Below are 15,842 nucleotides of genomic sequence, written 5' to 3'. Positions count from 1 at the left end.
CTGTACACGGGGGAGGCACCGGCCTCGAAGACGAGACCGTCGGCAGAACCGCCGGATCAAACCCGGCCGAGCTACCCGGGTTAGAAGCCTCAGAGTCGGGTTGAGCAGTCACATTCACCCCCATCCCCTTTTGAACCTCTTCCCACCGTTGGAAATGCACGAAAATCGGCCTGTACACGGGGGAGGCCCCCCTCTCGAAGACGAGACCGTCGGCAGACCCGCCGGATCAAACCCGGCCGAGCTACACGGCTTACAAGTCTCGATGTCGGTATGAGCAGTCACGTCCACCCCCATTCCCTTTTGGACCACTTCCCACGGTACGAAATGCATGAAAATCGGCCTGTACACGGGGGAGGGAGCCGCCTCGAAGACGAGACCGTCGGCAGAACCGCCGGATCAAACCCGGCTGAGCTACCAGGCTCGGAAGCGCCAAAGTCGGTATGAGCAGTCACATTCACTCCCATCCCCTTTTGGGCCGCTTCCCACGGTTCGAAATGCACGAAAATCGGACTGAACACGGGGGAGGCTCCCCCCTCCAAAACGAGACCATCGGCAGAATCGACGGGTCAAACCCGGCCGAGCTACCCGGGTTAGAAGCCTCAGAGTCGGGTTGAGCAGTCACGTTCACTCCCATCCCCTTTTGGACCTCTTCCCACCGTTGGAAATGCACGAAAATCGGCCTGTACACGGGGGAGGGTCCGCCCTCGAAGGCGGGACCGTCGGCAGAACCGCCGGGTCAAACCCGGCTGAGCTACCCGGCTTACAAGTCTCAAAGCCGGGTTGAGCAGTCACGTCCACCCCCATTCCCTTTTGGACCACTTCCCACGGTTGGAAATGCACGAAAATCGGCCTGTACACGGGAGAGGCACCCGCCTCGAAGACGAGACCGTCGGCAGAACCGCCGGGTCAAACCCGGCTGAGCTACCCGGCTCGGAAGCGCCAAAGTCGGTATGAGCAGTCACGTTCACTCCCATCCCCTTTTGGACCGCTTCCCACGGTACGAAATGCATGAAAATCGGCCTGTACACGGGGGAGGCACCCGCCTCGAAGACGAGACCGTCGGCAGAACCGCCGGGTCAAACCCGGCTGAGCTACCCGGCTTACAAGTCTCAAAGTCGGGTTGAGCAGTCACATTCACTCCCATCGACTTTTGGGCAACTTCCCACGGTTCGAAATGCACAAAATTCGGCCTGAACACGGGGGACGCTCCCCCCTCGAAGGCGAGGCCGTCGGCAGAACCGCCGGGTCAAACCCGGCTGAGCTACCCGGCTTAAAAGTCTCAAAGTCGGTATGAGCAGTCACATTCACCCCCATTCCCTTTTGGACCACTTCCCACGGTTGGAAATGCATGAAAATCGGCCTGGACACGGGGGAGGCTCCCCCCTCGATGACGAGACCGTCGGCAGAACCGCCGGAACAAACCCGGCTGAGCTACCCGGCTTACAAGTCTCAAAGTCGGTATGAGCAGACACGTCCACCCCCATTCCCTTTTGGACCACTTCCCACCGTTGGAAATGCACGAAAATCGGCCTGTACACGGGGGAGGCACCGGCCTCGAAGACGAGACCGTCGGCAGAACCGCCGGATCAAACCCGGCCGAGCTACCCGGGTTAGAAGCCTCAGAGTCGGGTTGAGCAGTCACATTCACCCCCATCCCCTTTTGAACCTCTTCCCACCGTTGGAAATGCACGAAAATCGGCCTGTACACGGGGGAGGCCCCCCTCTCGAAGACGAGACCGTCGGCAGACCCGACGGATCAAACCCGGCCGAGCTACACGGCTTACAAGTCTCGATGTCGGTATGAGCAGTCACGTCCACCCCCATTCCCTTTTGGACCACTTCCCACGGTACGAAATGCATGAAAATCGGCCTGTACACGGGGGAGGGAGCCGCCTCGAAGACGAGACCGTCGGCAGAACCGCCGGATCAAACCCGGCTGAGCTACCAGGCTCGGAAGCGCCAAAGTCGGTATGAGCAGTCACGTTCACTCCCATCCCCTTTTGGGCCGCTTCCCACGGTTCGAAATGCACGAAAATCGGACTGAACACGGGGGAGGCTCCCCCCTCCAAAACGAGACCATCGGCAGAATCGACGGGTCAAACCCGGCCGAGCTACCCGGGTTAGAAGCCTCAGAGTCGGGTTGAGCAGTCACGTTCACTCCCATCCCCTTTTGGACCTCTTCCCACCGTTGGAAATGCACGAAAATCGGCCTGTACACGGGGGAGGGTCCGCCCTCGAAGGCGGGACCGTCGGCAGAACCGCCGGGTCAAACCCGGCTGAGCTACCCGGCTTACAAGTCTCAAAGCCGGGTTGAGCAGTCACGTCCACCCCCATTCCCTTTTGGACCACTTCCCACGGTTGGAAATGCACGAAAATCGGCCTGTACACGGGAGAGGCACCCGCCTCGAAGACGAGACCGTCGGCAGAACCGCCGGGTCAAACCCGGCTGAGCTACCCGGCTCGGAAGCGCCAAAGTCGGTATGAGCAGTCACGTTCACTCCCATCCCCTTTTGGACCGCTTCCCACGGTACGAAATGCATGAAAATCGGCCTGTACACGGGGGAGGCACCCGCCTCGAAGACGAGACCGTCGGCAGAACCGCCGGGTCAAACCCGGCTGAGCTACCAGGCTCGGAAGCGCCAAAGTCGGTATGAGCAGTCACATTCACTCCCATCCCCTTTTGGGCCGCTTCCCACGGTTCGAAATGCACGAAAATCGGACTGAACACGGGGGAGGCTCCCCCCTCCAAAACGAGACCATCGGCAGAATCGACGGGTCAAACCCGGCCGAGCTACCCGGGTTAGAAGCCTCAGAGTCGGGTTGAGCAGTCACGTTCACTCCCATCCCCTTTTGGACCTCTTCCCACCGTTGGAAATGCACGAAAATCGGCCTGTACACGGGGGAGGGTCCGCCCTCGAAGGCGGGACCGTCGGCAGAACCGCCGGGTCAAACCCGGCTGAGCTACCCGGCTTACAAGTCTCAAAGCCGGGTTGAGCAGTCACGTCCACCCCCATTCCCTTTTGGACCACTTCCCACGGTTGGAAATGCACGAAAATCGGCCTGTACACGGGAGAGGCACCCGCCTCGAAGACGAGACCGTCGGCAGAACCGCCGGGTCAAACCCGGCTGAGCTACCCGGCTCGGAAGCGCCAAAGTCGGTATGAGCAGTCACGTTCACTCCCATCCCCTTTTGGACCGCTTCCCACGGTACGAAATGCATGAAAATCGGCCTGTACACGGGGGAGGCACCCGCCTCGAAGACGAGACCGTCGGCAGAACCGCCGGGTCAAACCCGGCTGAGCTACCCGGCTTACAAGTCTCAAAGTCGGGTTGAGCAGTCACATTCACTCCCATCGACTTTTGGGCAACTTCCCACGGTTCGAAATGCACAAAATTCGGCCTGAACACGGGGGACGCTCCCCCCTCGAAGGCGAGGCCGTCGGCAGAACCGCCGGGTCAAACCCGGCTGAGCTACCCGGCTTAAAAGTCTCAAAGTCGGTATGAGCAGTCACATTCACCCCCATTCCCTTTTGGACCACTTCCCACGGTTGGAAATGCATGAAAATCGGCCTGGACACGGGGGAGGCTCCCCCCTCGATGACGAGACCGTCGGCAGAACCGCCGGAACAAACCCGGCTGAGCTACCCGGCTTACAAGTCTCAAAGTCGGTATGAGCAGACACGTCCACCCCCATTCCCTTTTGGACCACTTCCCACCGTTGGAAATGCACGAAAATCGGCCTGTACACGGGGGAGGCACCGGCCTCGAAGACGAGACCGTCGGCAGAACCGCCGGATCAAACCCGGCCGAGCTACCCGGGTTAGAAGCCTCAGAGTCGGGTTGAGCAGTCACATTCACCCCCATCCCCTTTTGAACCTCTTCCCACCGTTGGAAATGCACGAAAATCGGCCTGTACACGGGGGAGGCCCCCCTCTCGAAGACGAGACCGTCGGCAGACCCGCCGGATCAAACCCGGCCGAGCTACACGGCTTACAAGTCTCGATGTCGGTATGAGCAGTCACGTCCACCCCCATTCCCTTTTGGACCACTTCCCACGGTACGAAATGCATGAAAATCGGCCTGTACACGGGGGAGGGAGCCGCCTCGAAGACGAGACCGTCGGCAGAACCGCCGGATCAAACCCGGCTGAGCTACCAGGCTCGGAAGCGCCAAAGTCGGTATGAGCAGTCACATTCACTCCCATCCCCTTTTGGGCCGCTTCCCACGGTTCGAAATGCACGAAAATCGGACTGAACACGGGGGAGGCTCCCCCCTCCAAAACGAGACCATCGGCAGAATCGACGGGTCAAACCCGGCCGAGCTACCCGGGTTAGAAGCCTCAGAGTCGGGTTGAGCAGTCACGTTCACTCCCATCCCCTTTTGGACCTCTTCCCACCGTTGGAAATGCACGAAAATCGGCCTGTACACGGGGGAGGGTCCGCCCTCGAAGGCGGGACCGTCGGCAGAACCGCCGGGTCAAACCCGGCTGAGCTACCCGGCTTACAAGTCTCAAAGCCGGGTTGAGCAGTCACGTCCACCCCCATTCCCTTTTGGACCACTTCCCACGGTTGGAAATGCACGAAAATCGGCCTGTACACGGGAGAGGCACCCGCCTCGAAGACGAGACCGTCGGCAGAACCGCCGGGTCAAACCCGGCTGAGCTACCCGGCTCGGAAGCGCCAAAGTCGGTATGAGCAGTCACGTTCACTCCCATCCCCTTTTGGACCGCTTCCCACGGTACGAAATGCATGAAAATCGGCCTGTACACGGGGGAGGCACCCGCCTCGAAGACGAGACCGTCGGCAGAACCGCCGGGTCAAACCCGGCTGAGCTACCCGGCTTACAAGTCTCAAAGTCGGGTTGAGCAGTCACATTCACTCCCATCGACTTTTGGGCAACTTCCCACGGTTCGAAATGCACAAAATTCGGCCTGAACACGGGGGACGCTCCCCCCTCGAAGGCGAGGCCGTCGGCAGAACCGCCGGGTCAAACCCGGCTGAGCTACCCGGCTTAAAAGTCTCAAAGTCGGTATGAGCAGTCACATTCACCCCCATTCCCTTTTGGACCACTTCCCACGGTTGGAAATGCATGAAAATCGGCCTGGACACGGGGGAGGCTCCCCCCTCGATGACGAGACCGTCGGCAGAACCGCCGGAACAAACCCGGCTGAGCTACCCGGCTTACAAGTCTCAAAGTCGGTATGAGCAGACACGTCCACCCCCATTCCCTTTTGGACCACTTCCCACCGTTGGAAATGCACGAAAATCGGCCTGTACACGGGGGAGGCACCGGCCTCGAAGACGAGACCGTCGGCAGAACCGCCGGATCAAACCCGGCCGAGCTACCCGGGTTAGAAGCCTCAGAGTCGGGTTGAGCAGTCACATTCACCCCCATCCCCTTTTGAACCTCTTCCCACCGTTGGAAATGCACGAAAATCGGCCTGTACACGGGGGAGGCCCCCCTCTCGAAGACGAGACCGTCGGCAGACCCGACGGATCAAACCCGGCCGAGCTACACGGCTTACAAGTCTCGATGTCGGTATGAGCAGTCACGTCCACCCCCATTCCCTTTTGGACCACTTCCCACGGTACGAAATGCATGAAAATCGGCCTGTACACGGGGGAGGGAGCCGCCTCGAAGACGAGACCGTCGGCAGAACCGCCGGATCAAACCCGGCTGAGCTACCAGGCTCGGAAGCGCCAAAGTCGGTATGAGCAGTCACATTCACTCCCATCCCCTTTTGGGCCGCTTCCCACGGTTCGAAATGCACGAAAATCGGACTGAACACGGGGGAGGCTCCCCCCTCCAAAACGAGACCATCGGCAGAATCGACGGGTCAAACCCGGCCGAGCTACCCGGGTTAGAAGCCTCAGAGTCGGGTTGAGCAGTCACGTTCACTCCCATCCCCTTTTGGACCTCTTCCCACCGTTGGAAATGCACGAAAATCGGCCTGTACACGGGGGAGGGTCCGCCCTCGAAGGCGGGACCGTCGGCAGAACCGCCGGGTCAAACCCGGCTGAGCTACCCGGCTTACAAGTCTCAAAGCCGGGTTGAGCAGTCACGTCCACCCCCATTCCCTTTTGGACCACTTCCCACGGTTGGAAATGCACGAAAATCGGCCTGTACACGGGAGAGGCACCCGCCTCGAAGACGAGACCGTCGGCAGAACCGCCGGGTCAAACCCGGCTGAGCTACCCGGCTCGGAAGCGCCAAAGTCGGTATGAGCAGTCACGTTCACTCCCATCCCCTTTTGGACCGCTTCCCACGGTACGAAATGCATGAAAATCGGCCTGTACACGGGGGAGGCACCCGCCTCGAAGACGAGACCGTCGGCAGAACCGCCGGGTCAAACCCGGCTGAGCTACCAGGCTCGGAAGCGCCAAAGTCGGTATGAGCAGTCACATTCACTCCCATCCCCTTTTGGGCCGCTTCCCACGGTTCGAAATGCACGAAAATCGGACTGAACACGGGGGAGGCTCCCCCCTCCAAAACGAGACCATCGGCAGAATCGACGGGTCAAACCCGGCCGAGCTACCCGGGTTAGAAGCCTCAGAGTCGGGTTGAGCAGTCACGTTCACTCCCATCCCCTTTTGGACCTCTTCCCACCGTTGGAAATGCACGAAAATCGGCCTGTACACGGGGGAGGGTCCGCCCTCGAAGGCGGGACCGTCGGCAGAACCGCCGGGTCAAACCCGGCTGAGCTACCCGGCTTACAAGTCTCAAAGCCGGGTTGAGCAGTCACGTCCACCCCCATTCCCTTTTGGACCACTTCCCACGGTTGGAAATGCACGAAAATCGGCCTGTACACGGGAGAGGCACCCGCCTCGAAGACGAGACCGTCGGCAGAACCGCCGGGTCAAACCCGGCTGAGCTACCCGGCTCGGAAGCGCCAAAGTCGGTATGAGCAGTCACGTTCACTCCCATCCCCTTTTGGACCGCTTCCCACGGTACGAAATGCATGAAAATCGGCCTGTACACGGGGGAGGCACCCGCCTCGAAGACGAGACCGTCGGCAGAACCGCCGGGTCAAACCCGGCTGAGCTACCCGGCTTACAAGTCTCAAAGTCGGGTTGAGCAGTCACATTCACTCCCATCGACTTTTGGGCAACTTCCCACGGTTCGAAATGCACAAAATTCGGCCTGAACACGGGGGACGCTCCCCCCTCGAAGGCGAGGCCGTCGGCAGAACCGCCGGGTCAAACCCGGCTGAGCTACCCGGCTTAAAAGTCTCAAAGTCGGTATGAGCAGTCACATTCACCCCCATTCCCTTTTGGACCACTTCCCACGGTTGGAAATGCATGAAAATCGGCCTGGACACGGGGGAGGCTCCCCCCTCGATGACGAGACCGTCGGCAGAACCGCCGGAACAAACCCGGCTGAGCTACCCGGCTTACAAGTCTCAAAGTCGGTATGAGCAGACACGTCCACCCCCATTCCCTTTTGGACCACTTCCCACCGTTGGAAATGCACGAAAATCGGCCTGTACACGGGGGAGGCACCGGCCTCGAAGACGAGACCGTCGGCAGAACCGCCGGATCAAACCCGGCCGAGCTACCCGGGTTAGAAGCCTCAGAGTCGGGTTGAGCAGTCACATTCACCCCCATCCCCTTTTGAACCTCTTCCCACCGTTGGAAATGCACGAAAATCGGCCTGTACACGGGGGAGGCCCCCCTCTCGAAGACGAGACCGTCGGCAGACCCGACGGATCAAACCCGGCCGAGCTACACGGCTTACAAGTCTCGATGTCGGTATGAGCAGTCACGTCCACCCCCATTCCCTTTTGGACCACTTCCCACGGTACGAAATGCATGAAAATCGGCCTGTACACGGGGGAGGGAGCCGCCTCGAAGACGAGACCGTCGGCAGAACCGCCGGATCAAACCCGGCTGAGCTACCAGGCTCGGAAGCGCCAAAGTCGGTATGAGCAGTCACATTCACTCCCATCCCCTTTTGGGCCGCTTCCCACGGTTCGAAATGCACGAAAATCGGACTGAACACGGGGGAGGCTCCCCCCTCCAAAACGAGACCATCGGCAGAATCGACGGGTCAAACCCGGCCGAGCTACCCGGGTTAGAAGCCTCAGAGTCGGGTTGAGCAGTCACGTTCACTCCCATCCCCTTTTGGACCTCTTCCCACCGTTGGAAATGCACGAAAATCGGCCTGTACACGGGGGAGGGTCCGCCCTCGAAGGCGGGACCGTCGGCAGAACCGCCGGGTCAAACCCGGCTGAGCTACCCGGCTTACAAGTCTCAAAGCCGGGTTGAGCAGTCACGTCCACCCCCATTCCCTTTTGGACCACTTCCCACGGTTGGAAATGCACGAAAATCGGCCTGTACACGGGAGAGGCACCCGCCTCGAAGACGAGACCGTCGGCAGAACCGCCGGGTCAAACCCGGCTGAGCTACCCGGCTCGGAAGCGCCAAAGTCGGTATGAGCAGTCACGTTCACTCCCATCCCCTTTTGGACCGCTTCCCACGGTACGAAATGCATGAAAATCGGCCTGTACACGGGGGAGGCACCCGCCTCGAAGACGAGACCGTCGGCAGAACCGCCGGGTCAAACCCGGCTGAGCTACCCGGCTTACAAGTCTCAAAGTCGGGTTGAGCAGTCACATTCACTCCCATCGACTTTTGGGCAACTTCCCACGGTTCGAAATGCACAAAATTCGGCCTGAACACGGGGGACGCTCCCCCCTCGAAGGCGAGGCCGTCGGCAGAACCGCCGGGTCAAACCCGGCTGAGCTACCCGGCTTAAAAGTCTCAAAGTCGGTATGAGCAGTCACATTCACCCCCATTCCCTTTTGGACCACTTCCCACGGTTGGAAATGCATGAAAATCGGCCTGGACACGGGGGAGGCTCCCCCCTCGATGACGAGACCGTCGGCAGAACCGCCGGAACAAACCCGGCTGAGCTACCCGGCTTACAAGTCTCAAAGTCGGTATGAGCAGACACGTCCACCCCCATTCCCTTTTGGACCACTTCCCACCGTTGGAAATGCACGAAAATCGGCCTGTACACGGGGGAGGCACCGGCCTCGAAGACGAGACCGTCGGCAGAACCGCCGGATCAAACCCGGCCGAGCTACCCGGGTTAGAAGCCTCAGAGTCGGGTTGAGCAGTCACATTCACCCCCATCCCCTTTTGAACCTCTTCCCACCGTTGGAAATGCACGAAAATCGGCCTGTACACGGGGGAGGCCCCCCTCTCGAAGACGAGACCGTCGGCAGACCCGACGGATCAAACCCGGCCGAGCTACACGGCTTACAAGTCTCGATGTCGGTATGAGCAGTCACGTCCACCCCCATTCCCTTTTGGACCACTTCCCACGGTACGAAATGCATGAAAATCGGCCTGTACACGGGGGAGGGAGCCGCCTCGAAGACGAGACCGTCGGCAGAACCGCCGGATCAAACCCGGCTGAGCTACCAGGCTCGGAAGCGCCAAAGTCGGTATGAGCAGTCACATTCACTCCCATCCCCTTTTGGGCCGCTTCCCACGGTTCGAAATGCACGAAAATCGGACTGAACACGGGGGAGGCTCCCCCCTCCAAAACGAGACCATCGGCAGAATCGACGGGTCAAACCCGGCCGAGCTACCCGGGTTAGAAGCCTCAGAGTCGGGTTGAGCAGTCACGTTCACTCCCATCCCCTTTTGGACCTCTTCCCACCGTTGGAAATGCACGAAAATCGGCCTGTACACGGGGGAGGGTCCGCCCTCGAAGGCGGGACCGTCGGCAGAACCGCCGGGTCAAACCCGGCTGAGCTACCCGGCTTACAAGTCTCAAAGCCGGGTTGAGCAGTCACGTCCACCCCCATTCCCTTTTGGACCACTTCCCACGGTTGGAAATGCACGAAAATCGGCCTGTACACGGGAGAGGCACCCGCCTCGAAGACGAGACCGTCGGCAGAACCGCCGGGTCAAACCCGGCTGAGCTACCCGGCTCGGAAGCGCCAAAGTCGGTATGAGCAGTCACGTTCACTCCCATCCCCTTTTGGACCGCTTCCCACGGTACGAAATGCATGAAAATCGGCCTGTACACGGGGGAGGCACCCGCCTCGAAGACGAGACCGTCGGCAGAACCGCCGGGTCAAACCCGGCTGAGCTACCCGGCTTACAAGTCTCAAAGTCGGGTTGAGCAGTCACATTCACTCCCATCGACTTTTGGGCAACTTCCCACGGTTCGAAATGCACAAAATTCGGCCTGAACACGGGGGACGCTCCCCCCTCGAAGGCGAGGCCGTCGGCAGAACCGCCGGGTCAAACCCGGCTGAGCTACCCGGCTTAAAAGTCTCAAAGTCGGTATGAGCAGTCACATTCACCCCCATTCCCTTTTGGACCACTTCCCACGGTTGGAAATGCATGAAAATCGGCCTGGACACGGGGGAGGCTCCCCCCTCGATGACGAGACCGTCGGCAGAACCGCCGGAACAAACCCGGCTGAGCTACCCGGCTTACAAGTCTCAAAGTCGGTATGAGCAGACACGTCCACCCCCATTCCCTTTTGGACCACTTCCCACCGTTGGAAATGCACGAAAATCGGCCTGTACACGGGGGAGGCACCGGCCTCGAAGACGAGACCGTCGGCAGAACCGCCGGATCAAACCCGGCCGAGCTACCCGGGTTAGAAGCCTCAGAGTCGGGTTGAGCAGTCACATTCACCCCCATCCCCTTTTGAACCTCTTCCCACCGTTGGAAATGCACGAAAATCGGCCTGTACACGGGGGAGGCCCCCCTCTCGAAGACGAGACCGTCGGCAGACCCGCCGGATCAAACCCGGCCGAGCTACACGGCTTACAAGTCTCGATGTCGGTATGAGCAGTCACGTCCACCCCCATTCCCTTTTGGACCACTTCCCACGGTACGAAATGCATGAAAATCGGCCTGTACACGGGGGAGGGAGCCGCCTCGAAGACGAGACCGTCGGCAGAACCGCCGGATCAAACCCGGCTGAGCTACCAGGCTCGGAAGCGCCAAAGTCGGTATGAGCAGTCACATTCACTCCCATCCCCTTTTGGGCCGCTTCCCACGGTTCGAAATGCACGAAAATCGGACTGAACACGGGGGAGGCTCCCCCCTCCAAAACGAGACCATCGGCAGAATCGACGGGTCAAACCCGGCCGAGCTACCCGGGTTAGAAGCCTCAGAGTCGGGTTGAGCAGTCACGTTCACTCCCATCCCCTTTTGGACCTCTTCCCACCGTTGGAAATGCACGAAAATCGGCCTGTACACGGGGGAGGGTCCGCCCTCGAAGGCGGGACCGTCGGCAGAACCGCCGGGTCAAACCCGGCTGAGCTACCCGGCTTACAAGTCTCAAAGCCGGGTTGAGCAGTCACGTCCACCCCCATTCCCTTTTGGACCACTTCCCACGGTTGGAAATGCACGAAAATCGGCCTGTACACGGGAGAGGCACCCGCCTCGAAGACGAGACCGTCGGCAGAACCGCCGGGTCAAACCCGGCTGAGCTACCCGGCTCGGAAGCGCCAAAGTCGGTATGAGCAGTCACGTTCACTCCCATCCCCTTTTGGACCGCTTCCCACGGTACGAAATGCATGAAAATCGGCCTGTACACGGGGGAGGCACCCGCCTCGAAGACGAGACCGTCGGCAGAACCGCCGGGTCAAACCCGGCTGAGCTACCCGGCTTACAAGTCTCAAAGTCGGGTTGAGCAGTCACATTCACTCCCATCGACTTTTGGGCAACTTCCCACGGTTCGAAATGCACAAAATTCGGCCTGAACACGGGGGACGCTCCCCCCTCGAAGGCGAGGCCGTCGGCAGAACCGCCGGGTCAAACCCGGCTGAGCTACCCGGCTTAAAAGTCTCAAAGTCGGTATGAGCAGTCACATTCACCCCCATTCCCTTTTGGACCACTTCCCACGGTTGGAAATGCATGAAAATCGGCCTGGACACGGGGGAGGCTCCCCCCTCGATGACGAGACCGTCGGCAGAACCGCCGGAACAAACCCGGCTGAGCTACCCGGCTTACAAGTCTCAAAGTCGGTATGAGCAGACACGTCCACCCCCATTCCCTTTTGGACCACTTCCCACCGTTGGAAATGCACGAAAATCGGCCTGTACACGGGGGAGGCACCGGCCTCGAAGACGAGACCGTCGGCAGAACCGCCGGATCAAACCCGGCCGAGCTACCCGGGTTAGAAGCCTCAGAGTCGGGTTGAGCAGTCACATTCACCCCCATCCCCTTTTGAACCTCTTCCCACCGTTGGAAATGCACGAAAATCGGCCTGTACACGGGGGAGGCCCCCCTCTCGAAGACGAGACCGTCGGCAGACCCGACGGATCAAACCCGGCCGAGCTACACGGCTTACAAGTCTCGATGTCGGTATGAGCAGTCACGTCCACCCCCATTCCCTTTTGGACCACTTCCCACGGTACGAAATGCATGAAAATCGGCCTGTACACGGGGGAGGGAGCCGCCTCGAAGACGAGACCGTCGGCAGAACCGCCGGATCAAACCCGGCTGAGCTACCAGGCTCGGAAGCGCCAAAGTCGGTATGAGCAGTCACATTCACTCCCATCCCCTTTTGGGCCGCTTCCCACGGTTCGAAATGCACGAAAATCGGACTGAACACGGGGGAGGCTCCCCCCTCCAAAACGAGACCATCGGCAGAATCGACGGGTCAAACCCGGCCGAGCTACCCGGGTTAGAAGCCTCAGAGTCGGGTTGAGCAGTCACGTTCACTCCCATCCCCTTTTGGACCTCTTCCCACCGTTGGAAATGCACGAAAATCGGCCTGTACACGGGGGAGGGTCCGCCCTCGAAGGCGGGACCGTCGGCAGAACCGCCGGGTCAAACCCGGCTGAGCTACCCGGCTTACAAGTCTCAAAGCCGGGTTGAGCAGTCACGTCCACCCCCATTCCCTTTTGGACCACTTCCCACGGTTGGAAATGCACGAAAATCGGCCTGTACACGGGAGAGGCACCCGCCTCGAAGACGAGACCGTCGGCAGAACCGCCGGGTCAAACCCGGCTGAGCTACCCGGCTCGGAAGCGCCAAAGTCGGTATGAGCAGTCACGTTCACTCCCATCCCCTTTTGGACCGCTTCCCACGGTACGAAATGCATGAAAATCGGCCTGTACACGGGGGAGGCACCCGCCTCGAAGACGAGACCGTCGGCAGAACCGCCGGGTCAAACCCGGCTGAGCTACCCGGCTTACAAGTCTCAAAGTCGGGTTGAGCAGTCACATTCACTCCCATCGACTTTTGGGCAACTTCCCACGGTTCGAAATGCACAAAATTCGGCCTGAACACGGGGGACGCTCCCCCCTCGAAGGCGAGGCCGTCGGCAGAACCGCCGGGTCAAACCCGGCTGAGCTACCCGGCTTAAAAGTCTCAAAGTCGGTATGAGCAGTCACATTCACCCCCATTCCCTTTTGGACCACTTCCCACGGTTGGAAATGCATGAAAATCGGCCTGGACACGGGGGAGGCTCCCCCCTCGATGACGAGACCGTCGGCAGAACCGCCGGAACAAACCCGGCTGAGCTACCCGGCTTACAAGTCTCAAAGTCGGTATGAGCAGACACGTCCACCCCCATTCCCTTTTGGACCACTTCCCACCGTTGGAAATGCACGAAAATCGGCCTGTACACGGGGGAGGCACCGGCCTCGAAGACGAGACCGTCGGCAGAACCGCCGGATCAAACCCGGCCGAGCTACCCGGGTTAGAAGCCTCAGAGTCGGGTTGAGCAGTCACATTCACCCCCATCCCCTTTTGAACCTCTTCCCACCGTTGGAAATGCACGAAAATCGGCCTGTACACGGGGGAGGCCCCCCTCTCGAAGACGAGACCGTCGGCAGACCCGACGGATCAAACCCGGCCGAGCTACACGGCTTACAAGTCTCGATGTCGGTATGAGCAGTCACGTCCACCCCCATTCCCTTTTGGACCACTTCCCACGGTACGAAATGCATGAAAATCGGCCTGTACACGGGGGAGGGAGCCGCCTCGAAGACGAGACCGTCGGCAGAACCGCCGGATCAAACCCGGCTGAGCTACCAGGCTCGGAAGCGCCAAAGTCGGTATGAGCAGTCACATTCACTCCCATCCCCTTTTGGGCCGCTTCCCACGGTTCGAAATGCACGAAAATCGGACTGAACACGGGGGAGGCTCCCCCCTCCAAAACGAGACCATCGGCAGAATCGACGGGTCAAACCCGGCCGAGCTACCCGGGTTAGAAGCCTCAGAGTCGGGTTGAGCAGTCACGTTCACTCCCATCCCCTTTTGGACCTCTTCCCACCGTTGGAAATGCACGAAAATCGGCCTGTACACGGGGGAGGGTCCGCCCTCGAAGGCGGGACCGTCGGCAGAACCGCCGGGTCAAACCCGGCTGAGCTACCCGGCTTACAAGTCTCAAAGCCGGGTTGAGCAGTCACGTCCACCCCCATTCCCTTTTGGACCACTTCCCACGGTTGGAAATGCACGAAAATCGGCCTGTACACGGGAGAGGCACCCGCCTCGAAGACGAGACCGTCGGCAGAACCGCCGGGTCAAACCCGGCTGAGCTACCCGGCTCGGAAGCGCCAAAGTCGGTATGAGCAGTCACGTTCACTCCCATCCCCTTTTGGACCGCTTCCCACGGTACGAAATGCATGAAAATCGGCCTGTACACGGGGGAGGCACCCGCCTCGAAGACGAGACCGTCGGCAGAACCGCCGGGTCAAACCCGGCTGAGCTACCAGGCTCGGAAGCGCCAAAGTCGGTATGAGCAGTCACATTCACTCCCATCCCCTTTTGGGCCGCTTCCCACGGTTCGAAATGCACGAAAATCGGACTGAACACGGGGGAGGCTCCCCCCTCCAAAACGAGACCATCGGCAGAATCGACGGGTCAAACCCGGCCGAGCTACCCGGGTTAGAAGCCTCAGAGTCGGGTTGAGCAGTCACGTTCACTCCCATCCCCTTTTGGACCTCTTCCCACCGTTGGAAATGCACGAAAATCGGCCTGTACACGGGGGAGGGTCCGCCCTCGAAGGCGGGACCGTCGGCAGAACCGCCGGGTCAAACCCGGCTGAGCTGCCCGGCTTACAAGTCTCAAAGCCGGGTTGAGCAGTCACGTCCACCCCCATTCCCTTTTGGACCACTTCCCACGGTTGGAAATGCACGAAAATCGGCCTGTACACGGGAGAGGCACCCGCCTCGAAGACGAGACCGTCGGCAGAACCGCCGGGTCAAACCCGGCTGAGCTACCCGGCTCGGAAGCGCCAAAGTCGGTATGAGCAGTCACGTTCACTCCCATCCCCTTTTGGACCGCTTCCCACGGTACGAAATGCATGAAAATCGGCCTGTACACGGGGGAGGCACCCGCCTCGAAGACGAGACCGTCGGCAGAACCGCCGGGTCAAACCCGGCTGAGCTACCCGGCTTACAAGTCTCAAAGTCGGGTTGAGCAGTCACATTCACTCCCATCGACTTTTGGGCAACTTCCCACGGTTCGAAATGCACAAAATTCGGCCTGAACACGGGGGACGCTCCCCCCTCGAAGGCGAGGCCGTCGGCAGAACCGCCGGGTCAAACCCGGCTGAGCTACCCGGCTTAAAAGTCTCAAAGTCGGTATGAGCAGTCACATTCACCCCCATTCCCTTTTGGACCACTTCCCACGGTTGGAAATGCATGAAAATCGGCCTGGACACGGGGGAGGCTCCCCCCTCGATGACGAGACCGTCGGCAGAACCGCCGGAACAAACCCGGCTGAGCTACCCGGCTTACAAGTCTCAAAGTCGGTATGAGCAGACACGTCCACCCCCATTCCCTTTTGGACCACTTCCCACCGTTGGAAATGCACGAAAATCGGCCTGTACACGGGGGAGGCACCGGCCTCGAAGAC

This window comes from Chiloscyllium punctatum, unplaced genomic scaffold (assembly GCF_047496795.1).
Source record: "Chiloscyllium punctatum isolate Juve2018m unplaced genomic scaffold, sChiPun1.3 scaffold_447, whole genome shotgun sequence".
Classification (NCBI taxonomy): Eukaryota; Metazoa; Chordata; class Chondrichthyes; order Orectolobiformes; family Hemiscylliidae; genus Chiloscyllium; species Chiloscyllium punctatum.
Note: the sequence above shows the minus strand (reverse complement) of the source record.